The sequence below is a fragment of the Sapajus apella genome, unplaced genomic scaffold (assembly GCF_009761245.1).
Source record: "Sapajus apella isolate SASKATOON/1434 unplaced genomic scaffold, GSC_monkey_1.0 scaffold93, whole genome shotgun sequence".
Lineage (NCBI taxonomy): Eukaryota > Metazoa > Chordata > Mammalia > Primates > Cebidae > Sapajus > Sapajus apella.
This window is the reverse complement of record NW_022437033.1, coordinates 325,341-338,055: the sequence shown is the minus strand read 5'-3', so window position 1 is coordinate 338,055 and position 12,715 is coordinate 325,341.

Below are 12,715 nucleotides of genomic sequence, written 5' to 3'. Positions count from 1 at the left end.
ATTATTTATTCAGTGTTCACTCTGGATCTAAGTCTTGTTCTCAACATTGATGATACAATGATCAATAAGACAAGGAGCCAGTCCTCAGAAAGCACATAGCCTAATAAGGGAGGGGGAAGAAGAAACTGTGACACACACATATTTCTATTATAAAGCAGTGAGAAGTGTTGTCCTAAATGTTAAAAAAATGCAGTCAGAATACAAAAGAAGTTGGATTTGTGAAGGTTTTGCCAAAAAAAAAAAGACAAATTAGATTACTATTTAAAGCCAATATCACTGAAGAAAAGGCATCAATCATACACAAACCAACCCAGCGGGCATCTGGAGGTTTCCTGAATGAAAGTGGAACACACTAACTATTGCATTTTCTATGCCTTTTAGCAAGATCAAGTCCAACCCTGGAGTCCCTAGACTCTGTGTTTGAGAGCCTCATGTATCATAAACACTTCTGTGCCCTTGAACTTTCTGTGCAGTCAGAACTATAGAGTGGCAGAGCAGGGAAATAACTTCATGGAAATCATTTATCTGTTCAGCTGTCAAAGAATCCAGAACTTACAGTGTCATGTTTAAAGGGGAAAGATGTCAGAGAAAGTACAGTTCCCTGGTGTACAATTGATTACATAAAAGCAAAATGACAGTTTGCCAGAAACTTTTATTTCAACTCCTGTCCACCAAAAGGACAATATGTAAAACTGCCACATAATATAGACTGGTCCCAGCACTTAAAGAAAAGGCCAGAGCTTCCCTGACTCATAAATCAGGATCTTTAAATAGATTAGTTATCCTTAGAATATTGAATGAAGAGTTACAAAGCCATGTAGGCTTAGATAGAACATGCCGTTGTCTGAATTCTTATTTCCTATATGTAAAGAATTTAATAGGCCAGGCACGGTGGCTCATGCCTGTAATCCTAGAACTTTGGGAGGCTGAGGATGGTGGATCACCTAAGGTCAGGAGTTTGAGACCAGCCTGGCCAACATGGCAAAACCTCGTCTCTACTAACAATCCAAAAATTAGCTGGGTGTGGTTGTGGGCCCCTATGATTGCAGCTACTTGGGAGGCTGAGGCAGGAGAATAACTTGAACCTGGGAGATGGAGGCTGCAGTGAGCTGAGATCATGCCACTGCTCTCCAGCCTGGGTGACAGAGTAAAACTCCATCTCAAAAAAAAATTAATAATATTGACTTCTCTGAGTTATCGCAAGCATCAAATGGAATAATAGATGTTCTGAGGTATTAACTGATGTATGTAAAAATGCAATATCACTGCCATAGCACACTACCATCTCAAAATTTCTAGTTTCCCCTCTTTAATTCAGGGAACAGGTTTTATAGTCACTTCCTGCCTCACTGAGGAATATCAATGGATTTAATCTGACTCCATCATCAACAATGGAAATTCTTTTAAGAAATGTTGGAGACTCTTTGAATAATCAGACTATCACCCAGCAAGTAACTACTTGAAACTTTTAAAATGTATTCTTGAAAATTGATCCCAGGGACCTGAATAAAATAGCAACTTTTTAACTTGAAATAAGACCTAACAGGTACAGCAAGGTAAGAAAAAGAAATAAAAGACATATACATTAGAAAAGGAGAAATAACACTCTCTTTATTCACAAATGACATGATTATCTACACAAAAATCATAATAAATCTGAAAACGAGAATTTCTACAAATGAAAACTGAGTTTAGCAAAGTTGTAGGATACAAGGGAATGCAAGGACAATATTCAAAAGTCAATTGCATTCCTGTATACCAGCAATGAAAAACTGGAAATTAACATTTGACATTTTAAAAGATAGCATTTATAATAGAACCAAAAACTGAAGTATTTAGGTATATCTAACAAAATATGTGCAGGAACTGTATACAGAAGTTTACTAAGTGTCAGAGGCGTGTGAACCAGAGCAACACCATCTTGAATAGGAGCTGGGTAAAATGAATCTGAGACCTCCTGGGCTGTATTCCTAAATGGTGAAGCATTCTAAGTCACAGGATGAGATGGGAGGTCGGCACAAGACATGGGTCATAAAGACCCTGCTGATGAAACAAGCTGCAGTGAAGAAGCTGGCTAAAACCGAAACCAAGATGGTGATGAGAGTGACCTCTCGTCATCCTCACTGCTACACTCTCACCGGGGCCATGACAGTTTACAAATGCCATGGCAACGTCAGGAAGTTACCTTATATGGTCTAAAAAGGGGAGGCATGAATAACCCACCTCTTGTTCAGCATATCATCAAGAAAGAACCATAAAAATGGGCAACCAGCAGCCCTTGGGGCTGCTCTGTCTATGGAGTGGCCATTTTTATTCCTTTACTTTCTTAATAAACTTGCTTTCGCTTTACTCAATGGATTCTCCCAGAATTCCTTCTTGCATGAGATCCAAGAACCCTCTTTGGGGGTCTGGATTGGGAGACCCCCTTTCCTGTAACATCTTTCTGGTGACCATGGAATGGACTATAGTGTTAAACTCTTGACCCAAAGGCTAAGTTTGGGTAAGTGGTGGGGTCAGTAACATCTTTCTGGAGAACCACAATAAGGGACGATACTGAGGAAACTTCCTGACCCGAAGGAAATAAACTGCAGCGATGATTGGACGGCTTTGGGTAAGTGGGGTGCATATACCTGAGTAAAGGATGGGATCGGGTTAGAGGCCCAACTTAGAGGACTTAGAGTCTCTCCTAAGACAGTGTAGATTAAAGGTCCCTCTTAATAAAAGGCCTGACAGACCTTGGGCTAGAAACCCAATTTAAGAGGGTTAGAGGCCCCTGTCAGTAAAATCCTTACTGGTAAATCCCCTTTCATCTAAAAACGGGTTTGGCATTACAGGATGTTAACTGGTATTCTCTTTGGATTAATCTGTCGTGTATTATTTGGTGACAGCTGTGGGTGACAAAGTTACGCACGTACAGGATTGTGGGACATGGAGAACTTTTTCCTCCCCAAAAGGGGAAACTTGAGAGCTGACGGGACTGTTGGAAAAGATCCCATTGCTACCGACAAGTGGCCCCCTGAACTTATCAGTGTCACTGCAAAGGATGGATCTTTCTCTGGCCTCCGTGAGCAACTTGCCTTCCCCACCCTGCCTCAAGAAATGCTTGTCTCGTCCTCCTCCTCCCCTCCTCCTTCTTCTTCTTTCTTTTCTTCCTCCTCTTCTTCTTTTCTTCTTTCTTCTTTCTTCTTCTCTTTTTCTTTTTCTCGCTCTTTTTCTCTGTGCAAACTGGTTGAATAAATGGTAAAAATCACTGTGTCTCCTGTAGAGTTTTGATTAATGGGAAAAAAAGGAGTTGTGAGGTTAGTGTTAAGCTGCAGCTATTTTGGTGTGCTTTGTGTGTCTTTCTGTGTTCTATAATGGAAAGGAGTACCTTAAGATAGAGTGTGGGCCTGGGACACCTGTAAGCCTCCTGTTCAAGATGACCCAGCAAACTAGTCAGTTATAAACTTTGCTGCAGGTTCCAAAAAAAAGAAAGAAAGAGAGAAATAGAGAGAGAGAGAGAGCGAAAGAAAGATAGAGAAAGATAGAAAGAAAGAGAGAAAGACAAAAAAAAAAACTAGATGTGGTTTCCTTCTTGTCTTGTATGTCCTTGGGAGCTTGACCTTGTAACCACGTCAGTACTTTCTCTTGGTCTCCATCATCGAAATGACTGCCTGAATCCCGGGTTCAATTCCTGACTTAGGGGTTGAGTCTTTTATCTTCTTCTGTCTGTGTATTTATACGTGTTGTGTGTGTGATGTTTATATGTGAAAGAGCTTTGATTAATTGGTTTAAATAATAATAAAAGGTTAAATCCAACATTTTGTTAGGAAAGTAAAAAGTCGAATGCTTTTTATTTCATTCATGTGACTTAAGTAATTTTTATGAAATAAAGACAGTTTTATAGATTATTGGTAAAATACATTTATCTTCCAAAAATAAATATTTGTCTTAAATTATGCAGGTCAGATATTAGGTTTGCAAAATACTTTAATGTCATAAACTGCTTCTTTGACTTTTGAAAATTGTTCAATGTACATTGAACCCATTTGATTCTAGATAAAGCCTGGGGACATGTGGAATTAACCATGCCCCCTACCTTTGCAAAGAAGGTTATGAAGAAAAGACATTTTTATATAAGAAAGGATCTTGTACATTAAATTCTTGCCCTAAAGTAAAATGACTGGTTGCTTTAAAAAAGGGAATCTATGAAAGAAATGTTGTGCAATTTAAAGCTGATTGGGTGTCCTAAATGCATCATAAAATGCCATATGACTCTTACCTGTATAACTTGCCCACTTTACAGTGAGGTAAGCCCTGAGACATGTGGAATTAAACACTGGAAAGGGTCAGACCTTATCTGCACTTCTGTCTGGATTCTAGGCTCCACATCTAGTACATAATTAAAATCTCTTACTTGCCAACATTTTTACCAAAAGTAAAAGTTGCTAAGAGTTAACAGTGCAACATGTATTTGAGACTACTAAAAAGACAACTCTACACGCAAGGCAGGTAAGCAAAGTAGAATGTACTTTTGGTAAAAGATTATAGGAAGTCACAAGAATGTGGATTTTTCTTGCCTAAATTAAAGGGCTAAGGAATTATTTGATATGCAACAATCTTGCATGTTCTTCACATGTACCCCAAAACCTAAAATGCAATAAAATATATATTTAAAAAATAAATAAATGAAAAGAAAAAAAAAATTATTTTAAGTTAGAATAAAGTTGAAGGTTTAAGCAAGTTGTGGAAGGTTTGTAAAAAATTAATTGTAAAAGAAATTCTGTGTATGAACATTTTGGCTAATAAAGGAGTATTCAGTTTTTCAGTAAATTAAACATTGGAATAAGATCACAACAGGTTTTTCTTAAAGCAAAAATCTGCTTATGATCTCTTTAATAAAAATTTGTAAATAGTTATAAAAGGTTTATTAAAATCTGACCTTATGGTAAAACTGATTCAGATTGAATACATTTTTCTATAAGGTTGTATTAAGAAGTGGCTCTGACATCAATAATGCACTAATGTAAAAGTGATGTTTGGCTTAAGTGGTATAAAAAACATACAGGAAGCATTGTTAAATATAAAATGGTGCTTGGTTTTCCTTGGGCTATATTTGTATAAATGTGTTACTGGTATATGTTCCAAAATTATGGGAAACTCCTATAATTGTAATGTAACTTAGTGTATGTTATTAATAATTATAATTGTTATGTGAATTTTTGTATGCCACAGAAGTAACTAAATTTCTTTGTCAACCGTGTTGTTGACTGTGGCTGCCCTACAACATTTTGTCAGTCACAGACAACTATTGTCTTGTTTTAGTCATCTTTAGAAGGTGGTTTATAAGCAACTATAGAAATCTAGCAGGTTTTCTTAAATGCAGGTTTCTGGTAACTACGGAGATTATAACATCAGAATGAAGCAAAAAAACTTTAAGAACTCTCATAGAGACCTGAAATATTCATGAATACCAACAGAACAAAAATTAACTGCATAAGCTAAAGAAGACGGAAGTAATCTTTTAAACTTTTTGCTTAAAACATTGCTGATCCTTTGTTTCGTTTTTCCGAGTCAAGGAAACTTTTCTTCTAAGCCATTTACAGCTTTTAGCAATTGAGTAACGCATACTCCTGTGAACAAAATTTAGAGCATATTTGTTTCTCTCTACTTAATTTCTCTGGAATTTGGAAACCAGTTGTGAGTGCTGTTAACTTATGGCAATATAGTTATTTGCATAAGTGCAACCAGAATCTTTTTTATTTTGCAACAGGACACAATTGGAGAAGCTGGTTATTTTTCCAAGGCTTGGGCTGGAATGACATGCTTCCCTTTAAGGAATGAAATTTGATTTGTAAAGCCAATAAAAGCCCCTTGGGAAACTGGCCTCATACCTTGCCACACAATCTCTGTTCAGGGTTTCTGACCCGTGGTAAATAAAGAATGTCACTTTCTAACAGGCCCAGGAGCCCCATATCATCGTGGGACCTCAAGAGGAGAGGAATTTACTCAAAAGTGTTTGAAAGTACAAACCCATAGCTGGGGTCAGCGCCAAAAATTTTTATCTGAGATATCTTCTATGGAACAGAGTTCCATCAAAGCCAATTTTAAAAAGAGCTTATGTGAAAAATAATAATTCTTGCTTTGCTTTATACAAACAATCAAGCCAAGTATAATAAAGCAAATCAGTCTTACCATGATTTGCCTTTGGTAAAAATGGAAAAACTGTAGAGAGAAATTATTTTTCACAAAGTATGGTACACTTGTAATTAAATTCCAGTCTCATCAGTTGGCTTTAAGTTTGGTTCTGCAATTTAGACTAACCCTGCTTATTCCTGTGAACCAACCAGTGATCTCTAACTGCTGCTCTGAAGAAGCAAGAGGGATGAGTAATGTAATTATCTAGATCAGTATTCTAATTCTGGGCATGTATTGTAATTGGCTAGCAACCCCATATCAACTTGTTTCCAACAGTTGCCCAGTTCTTGGAAATCCCTCTAATTTATTTTACTTGGAATAATTTTACTTATTTTGTTTTATTGTTGTAAAATATATTGCTATTGTCTTCTTTGAGTAGGAATAAGAATAAGCTTTCTCAACATTTTCTTCAACTGAATACTTACTAGTCTTCCAGATATCACCTTTTGTCGGAATTCAAGAGTTACGAATGCCCTTCAGCATACTGATGCTTTCTGACTAACTTCCTTCTACTCCGAATACAAGAGACCCTAATAGTCAGGCAAGAATATCATTGCCCTTATTCAGCATGAAGAAGTTACAGAAGATTAATCTTCCTCCTTCTACAACCCTTAGGATTAAGGATTCTCTTATAAAAGGGAGGGGGGAAATGTTAGAGATGTGTAAACCAGAGCAACACCATCTTGAATAGGAGCTGGATGAAATGAGGCTGAGACCTACTGGGGTGCATTCCCAGATGGTTAAAGCATCCCAAGTCACAAGATGAGATAGGAGGTCATCACAAGATACAGGTCATAAAGACCTTGCTGATAAAACATGTTACAGTAAAGGAGGCAGCCAAACCCCAACAAAACCAAGATGGCCACAAGAATAACCTCTGATCATCCTCACTGCTACACTCCCACCAGTGCCATGACAGTTTAAAAATGCCATGGCAATTTTAATTACCCTATATGGTCTAAAAATGGGAGGCATGAATAACCCGCTCCTTGTTTAGCATATCATCAAGAAATAACCATAAAAATGGGCAACCAGCAGCCCTTGGGGCTGCTCTGTCTATGGAGTAGCCATTCTTTTATTCCTTTACTTTCTTAATAAACTTGCTTTCACTTTACTCTAAGGACTCGCCCTGAACTCTTTGTTGCACAAGATCCCATAACCCTCTTTTGGGGTCTGAATTGGGACCCCCATTTCCTGTAACGAAAGCAGTGATTAAAGAATTTTTTTAAAAGAGCTGTTTAAATAGAAAGATATTCTGTGTTCATGGATTGGAAGACTCAATATTGTCAAAGTGTTATTTCTTCGTTACTTCATCTATAGCTTCAATGCAAACTCTTATCAAGTGCCAAGTAAACATTTTGCAGCTATCACAAGCTGCCAATAAAATTCATACAGAAATGCTAACGATTTAGAGTAGCCTAAATAACTTTGAAAAAGACCAAAGCTGTAAGATATTATCAGATTTCAAGATGTATTATAAAGCTGCATTAAGCAATACAACACGGTGTTGTCACAAAGGTAAACAAATGCATCCATGGAACAAAATACAGAGCTGGAAAATAAACACTACTCATATAAACAACTGATTGTTAACAAAAATACAAAACAATGCTGTGGTGATATGATAGTTTCTTCCATAAATGGTACAGGAACAATTAGATATCCACATGCCAAAAAAGAAGAAAATAAAATCCTTGGATTTATTCCTTATACCATGTATAAAAATTAACTCAAAATGAACTATAAACCTAAATGTAAACGTTAAAACTATGAAACTTCTAGAGCAGAGCATGAAAGGACATCTTTGTGATCTTATGTTAGACAATTTCTTAGACATGATACTAAAACATAAAGCCCATACAAAAGAATTGATTGTGCCAGAGCCCTGGCATTGGAAAGTGGTTGACTTGTAGACTGGTAAGAAGAACGTACTGACAACTGTATAGTTTTGAAAAAGTAACATTTTATTAGAAAGAAAGAATGCTGCAGGAGGGTGCAGTGGGGCGCCTCAGCGAGAGGACTGAGCAAGCCAAGGTGGACTTTTCCTTAGAGCTATTTATGGACCTTCATGTGGGAGCTGAAGGGTAATTTGCACAATAAGTGATTACATTTGTAGACATTTTGGTGTCTTAATGTCAACAAAAGTTCAAAGGTTGCACAGTGCATTTTGGCATCCATGCATTCCAGAGATGTATAGAAATTCTAGTTACTTATAAATTTTAAGTTGAAAAGAGGCCTGGAATCAGGTATCTTTAGATAATAAGGAAGTTTAATTACTTCTAAATTCGTCTGATAAAGAGTTCTTGTCTCCAGGGACTGCTTGATGGTCGCTAGGTATTTTTGCTTCCTCTGATTGGACTTTAACAAAATAATTTAAAAATCTTTCCAAAAGACATTGTTAAGAGAATGAAAAAACAAGGCAAAGCCTGGGAGAAAATAATTGAAAAATCACAAAATCCATCAAAAACTTGTATTCAATATATTATGTTGGTGCATAAGTAATCGAAGTTACAGATTATGAATTTTAAATCATTATAACTAGATTCAAACACAGCTTCATTAATCAAAATAGGAACCATTACAATCAACACATTTTATCCAATAAGAAATAAGTTTATTCCTGCAGCATAAAAATCTGTGCTTTGGGATTTGAGGAAATCTTGGAAAGCATTTTCTGCATTTTGCTGGTCATGGAAGAGTTTTCCCTATAAAACGTTGTCGAAATATGTGAAGAAGGAGTAGCCAGTTGGCGGGAGATCAGGATAATACGGTGGATGGGGCAAAACTTCATAGCCCAATTTATGCAACGTTTGAAGCATTGGTTGTGTGACCTGTGGTCGGGCGTTGTCATGAAGAAGAATTGGGCCCTTTCTGTTGACCAATGCTAGCTGCAGGTGTTGCAGTTTTTGGTGCATCTCATCAATTTGCTGAGCATACTTCTCAGATGTAATGGTTTCGCTGCAATTCAGAAAGCTCTAATGGATCAGCCCAGCAGCAGACCACCAAACAGTGGCCATGACCTTTTTTGGTGCAAGTTTGGCTTTGGGAAATGCTTTGGAGGTTCCTCTAGGTCAAACCACTGAGCTGGTCACCACTGGTTGTCATATAAAATCCACTTTTCTTCTCATGTCACAATCCAATCGAAAAATGGTTCATTATTGTTGCATAGAATAAGAGAAGATGACACTTCAAAATGACAATTTTTTGATTTTCACTGAGCTCATGAGGCACCCACTTATCAAGGCTTTTCACCTTTCCAATTTGATTCAAAGGCCAAAGGAATGTAGAATGGTTAACATGGAGTTCTTTGTCAATTTCCCGTGTAGTTGTAAGACAATCAGCTTTGACGATTGCTCTCAACTGGTGATTGTCAACTTCCAGTGGCTGGCCACTATGTTCTTCATCTTCAAGGCTCGGATCTCCTTTGCAGAATTCCTTGAACCACCACTGCACTGCACATTCATTAGCAGTTCCTGGGCCAAATGCATTGTTGATATTGTGAGTTGTCTCCACTGCCTTATGACCCATTTTGAACTCAAATAAGAAAATTGCTCTAATTTTCTTTCTGTCTAACATCAATTCCGTAGTCTAAAATAAACATGAAATAAACAGCAAGTAGTGAGTCATTAGCAAAAAACATAAAGTGAGAAATGACCATTAAAGTGATATATAACATAACCACATTTATTTAATAATGTATTCCAATATCAAATGGCAAATTCCAATAATACAAAAACCACAATTATGTTTGCACCAATCTATATATACAGAACTCTCAAAACAACAATAAGAAAACAGTCTTACTAAAAAAAAAGGAAAAAGATTTTGAACAGACACATCACCAAAGAAGATATACAAATGACCAGTATGAATATGAAAAGATGTTCAACAGTCATTTTTCCAAAGAAAATGCAAATGAAAATCACAACGAAATACCATTACATACTTACTAAATGGCTAAAATTAAAATGGCTGACCATATTAAATACTGATGATTGTACTCTAATATTTTTACTCTTTCGTTCCTACTACCACGCTAGTTTAGATTCTTAAACGCTCTGGCCTTTACTGTTAACGTAGATTCCAGATAGGCCTCCCCATTTTTCCTCCTGCCATCCTCCAGCTGTTCTCCTCACTGAAGCCAGTCATTGTCATAAAATACAGATCTGATTGTCTCACTCCCCTGCTTAATATTCTTAGTTGATCTTCTTACTGCTCTCATGAAAGTTCATAATCCTTCCTGTGTTTATAAAGGCCCTTTTATGATCTTCCCCCTGCCCATTTGTGTATACTCATCTGTGCTACTCTCTTTCTTCATCAATTTGCTCCACCCACACTGTCATCTTTCTGCCTTTTTTTTTTAAATATATATGGAACATCTTTTTCCTTTTATGTGCCTTATGCAACCCAGCAGACAAAATCACATGTTATATTTTTTCAACACACAATTTTCTTTCAGGTCTCTGTGCCCTTTACAGATCTACTACTTTCTGTCTGGAGTGTTCTTTTTTCTCCTGGCCAAATTCTAATCATTTGTCAAGAGTCTGCAGCAGCATCATTTCTTTGGTGACTCAATTCTCCAAGCATCGTATCCTCTGTGTCCCTAGAGCACTACATTTGATCAGTCCGTAACAATACTGTCAGTGTATTATAAGAACTTATTTACAGGTTTTGTCTATTTTACTATGCTGTGAGCTTTGCAATCATATGAATTGTGATTCTGTATATTTAGTGGCTACCATAGTGCCTAATTCATGGTAGGTGCTCAATAAATGTTTGAGAAAGATGAAATCTTTTTAAACATAATTTAACTTACAACTTCTCTGCAGCAGTCTTTTTCTCTGCCCAGGCTATCCTTAGTGTGAAAATGATGTGTGATTTAGAGAGACACTAGCCTGCAATAAAAGCTTATTTTTTTCTATGATCTACAAATTGGAGAGGACCATAACGTGTCATATGGGGACTCGTACACTCCCTGTGTTTTGGTACCAAGCATGAAGATCCTTTTAAAAATTACAAATTTAATTAAAACAAATAAGCCCTCAGGTCTGAAGAGGAGATTCCTAACTTCGGGCTCTTTTCTATTGGTGATGAAAGACAGATTTCATCATCATTTCAAGGTGAGAATTTGTATTTTTGTTTCCTCTTCACTTTCTTTAAATACAAACTGCTTCTCTTTTTAGTGCCCACTGGCATCTTACAGTCATGTTTACATAGGTAAAAAAGAGACATGTAAGCCACCCATTTCCCTATGTGGAGATTTCATGAAGTCCTAGCTTTAAGTTTCTCTTTCTATTTTTGAATGTCTCAACTATTTATAAAATGCCTGACCATTTATGTTGAGAAAGTTACATAAAAAAGGAGCCTGGATGCTGGTAAGCCAAGACATTTTTTTCCAGACACAGCATGATGTGGAATATTTATAGCTCACTGTAGCCCTGAACTGATTATTGTTTCTTACAGGAAATTTCTGGGCTTTTGTGTGATGTCATAGACACATATTACCTTCAAACAACTACCTTAATAGTTCTCCAAGGAGATTCACCTTACTCTCTCTAACATGTTTGCAAAGATGTTTACAGCTGCATGATTTGTGTTGTTAACATAAATCTGGGTCCTGAAGAATTGTGGTTTAGATTTTCTTGACATGATGGATGGCTCTCCTTGAAGTTTGTATTATTACCTTAATTGTTAAAGATGTTCCGCCCAGCCCCATTGAGAGCTTCCTAGGCAATAATTATGTGACCTATACCCAAATTTGCCATTTCTTGCACGCTACTCAGGGTCACCGAAAATTCTCATTTGAAAAAGACATGAGAGCTGAAGGTAAGATATGTCAAAAGCTTTGGAGGCAGAAGGATTAGCTTGTTTATTTCCAGCCACCTTGATATGGGTAGGAAAATGGAACTAAAGGGCAAAATTAAAAGTTAAGTAAACTTTGGCTCAGTGTCAGAATATCCTTTCTAATAGTCAAACGGGACTGAGACCTGGTGTACTTTTGTTACCACAATGAGTGGGTTTGGTCACTTGGCAAGTGTTAACCCAATAACCACAATCAAGGAGAATTTAACAAGAGGATTTTTATTACCTGCAACAAATAAGGCGAATACTGGGGACAGTTCCCAAAACAATGTGTCCTGGAGCTAGGGGTTGGATCAGGTTTTAGAAGCATAGGGCAATGAGACATAATCTGATTGGATCTCGTAGTTATGTAATGCTGGGAGGCATTAACTGACTGTATCCTGCCATGGGCTGACACCAGAGTTTAAGCTGGTTGGACTGTGGATCCTGACATGTGGTGTCCACTTTCTAGTTCAGTCCCTGCTCCTTGGTCTGAGAACTTAAGTTCCTCCTGTGAATGCATGCTTGGTTCATCTGGGCATGCTCAGATTACATGACCTAAGAGTTCATGGCAGCTGAAAAACAACTCACAACTGTTACATAAAACTTGAACCAAATTGGTCTGGTGTGGCTACACTTTCATAATAACAGCTCCACAATTTTTACCTGGGAGAGATTTAGAGTTGACATTCTAGTC